We start from the raw sequence: 3424 nt of genomic DNA on the forward strand, positions 1-3424 counted from the left end.
TCACTGTATTTATAAAACTATATGAGAGGTGTCCAGACTTTGAAATCCTGAGAAGCAAATTGGCACGTTGCTAGGAGGATTGTATCTCTGTGTGTGACTGCCCACATGCATATTTCTTTTAAATTGTACCTTACTTCATAAATGAATAGAAATCTTTTCTTGTTTTGGTTTTCCTGCAATAAAAGTCTTCTCTTTATTAGCTTTGTTCTCACTGCTGTTACAAGGAGAGGTTGCTCTTGGACTATATTTTATACATCCTCAGTTACATGGTACATGTATTGGAGTCTGTTTTTCACTTTAACATTTCATGTTTACTTTGTGTTAGGATTTAGTTTTCTGTTCCTGGAAGTATTTTGAAGACATATCTTAGATGTTAAAAATAAGTCCAGCACTTTATTAAGTTCTTCACGTGTGAATAACAGAAGGTCATACTTGAACCTCACTTGTGCAAAACTAACTAGATTCAGAAAGATTATATTGTTTATTTGTATGTCTGTGGTAGCTCAGAGCTCTAGTTATAGACCCCATTTCACTGGGCACTCACAGGACAAAAATAGAGTCTCTTCCAAAGAGCACATACTTTAGGTATAAGCCAAGAGACAGCAATTGGATAGAGATAAGCAGGGGAGTCCAAGAAAACAATGAAACAGTATTGACAAGATTCATCTCATCACATCAATAACCTAACAATTGTCAAGAGTTTTGTAGGCATCAAGGGAAAGGGAAGTTTTAGGAGGGATCTGAAGGAGAACAATGGGGTAGTTTTGTGGGCATTTACAGGCAGCTCTTTCCAAGGCTGAGGGTAGATTGGAAGAAGGTGTGAACATACTTATTTGCAAAATAGACAACGGACGCTGGTGTTGGGGGGAGGATCTAAGGCAGGAGTTAACCTCTCAGTACTAAATGAGAGAAAATAGGGATGGATAAGTCAAGAAGGGCCTTGACAGTAGTTGATGTTTGATGTGGAAGAGAACAGGGAGCAAATGGAAGTATGCAAAGAGAACGGCAACAAGGGTCAAAGTAATGGGCTAAGAAAGATAAACTTTCTATCAGCAATCTGGAGGGATAAAAGTAGAGCAAGGTTTGTCAAGGCCAGCAAAAGAGATGGTGCAGTAATTCAAGCATGATCTGCTAAGAGCTTATCTCCCCATGACCTTTTAGAAATGTGACCATATCTTAAAGAGTATTACGTAGTCTGCATGCGAAGACCTAGGCAGGGTGGTTCACTGGGATTGATAAAAAAAGGTCACTGGAAGACAACTTGAAAGCTCTGTATTTTAGACAAATTGTATGTGAGATGATGGCCAGTGACCTTTGACAAGCTATGTGAGAGAGTGATGGAGAGATGGAGATTTCAGCTGGAACAGAAGGAAGCAGGACTGGAGTAGAGAGATTGCTTTGTGGATGAGCTTACATCGAGATGATGGAGAAGAGAAGAGAGCAAGGGCAGTTCCATGGAGAAGACTGAGTAGGACAGGGGCAACATGGCAATCTGGCTGGTGGCTGGATTCTACTTCCTAGCAGCCCCTGCCCCCATTGCTGTGGCCGGTTTCCATGGAGACCAGCTCCGCAGAGCTGGCAGAGTGTGCAGCTGGACAGGGAGCGGCTTGGGGGCCAGGGCTGGGATCTTGCAGTGATGACGGCATGGTCTGGAGCTGGGGCAGAACCACGATCCACTGCCTGTATGCCCCTGCCCAGGGTGTGCAGGCAGCATATCGCAGCTCTGCCCCGGCTTAACTGCACCGTCACTGCTACAAGATCCTGGCCTCAGAGCAGCTCCGCACCCTCCCAGCTGTGCACCCGGCTGGCCTCCATGGAAACCCCAGGGCTGGCTGTTACTATGCTGCTGCTGCTGGGGTCTCCATGGAAACTGGCCGCAGTGTCTCAGACAGGGGCTGCTGAGAAATGGAGGCTGCGGCAGGCCTCACCCAGCCTGCAGGCCAGTCTTTGCCCACCCCTGGAGTAGGATCTTCTGAGGGACACAAGTTAAAAATGATAAAAAATGTTGGGAGGGGAGCCAAAGGGCCATGGGAGCCAACGAAGGCTGAGATTTCACACAGAGGAACGTGGGCAACTGTGTTTATTCAGGAACCTAATTTGGCAGGGGAAAGCTTCTTTATATTAAAACAAAATTTACAGGCAATAGGATATATCCCAGATCCAAAAGGGTTTAGTTTTGGAATGTCCATATGTAATTGCAATATAACTTTATGTAAATCAAAAATATATATATTAACCTTAATGTGAAAATCCTTTGATCTAGTGGTTGTAATCAATAATGCCAGTTGTATGAATAATAATTTTTTAAATTTCTTAATGCGTTTGCTTTGAAGATGTATAATGGAGAGGACATTTAAAATAAAAAAATTGTTGCAAAATTATAAATTTGATAGGAAAAAGTTCTAGTACCTGAATCCACTTTCTCAGTTTTTGTAGTGATTTATATTTCATATTTTACAGTTAAATATAAGTTTAATTGTGTATTTTCTTGGTCTGTGGCAAGTTTTCTATTTAAAATATATTTTTTTCAGTCTGTTCCATAAAGATCATGTTTGTTAAACTATTCTGACTTGATACTGAATATGTATTCTTGTTTTGGAAAATAATATTTTTTTCCTACCAGACTGCTGTGCTGAAATGTAAATTAATGAGTCTAAATTACATCTTAACCCCTCCCAAAAAAAGAGCTGCAAGAAAATTTACATTGCATTTTCCATTTATAGAATTATGATGTTGTAGTCCTTTAGATGCTAACAAGGGCAAACATGACCACAGGGTGGTGCTACTGTAACAGATTTAGAGCTTTAATTCTGATAATATTCATTTAAAAGTTTTAAATACCACCTTTAACTTTCTCTCCATTCATCTCTACAGATTATTTCAAACCTGTACAAATACTAAAATCATAAAATGCTTCTGCTAGTATGATTTTGTAGCTATGACTGAAGTTCAGAGATGTCATTACTTCAGTCAAAACAGCATAGAAATATAGTCTTGAAAAATTAGGCTTGTGTTTTATAAATTAACATAATGACCATGCTTAAGGTGTTTACACAGATTATTTGCAAGTACTGGTATGTTTCTAATTTTGCAGTAGCTTAATTGTTAATCCACGTGTCAATATCTGTTTATAATAGCATTGTAGTTTGCAAGCTCTGAACACTGATCTTCAGATGTTATCTCTGTGCTGCTCTAGTGTGTGTCTGCATGTGCGTTCCTGTGAAGTATCCCATATCTGATCTTATAATCTTGATTGTAATTCAAAGTGTGTGCACCAAGGAGTGTCAGAGATGGAACAAAAGCAACAGAGATTCAGTTACTGATGAGGACTGATAAGAAAAGGGATGAAAAAAATTCTAGTAAATGCACTCGGAAGACAAACTGAGTAGCAGGAAATATGAAGATTTCCACAGGATAACTGCTT

The sequence above is a fragment of the Gavialis gangeticus genome, unplaced genomic scaffold, assembly GCF_001723915.1.
Source record: "Gavialis gangeticus isolate Ggan-Ray unplaced genomic scaffold, GavGan_comp1, whole genome shotgun sequence".
NCBI classification, from domain to species: domain Eukaryota; kingdom Metazoa; phylum Chordata; order Crocodylia; family Gavialidae; genus Gavialis; species Gavialis gangeticus.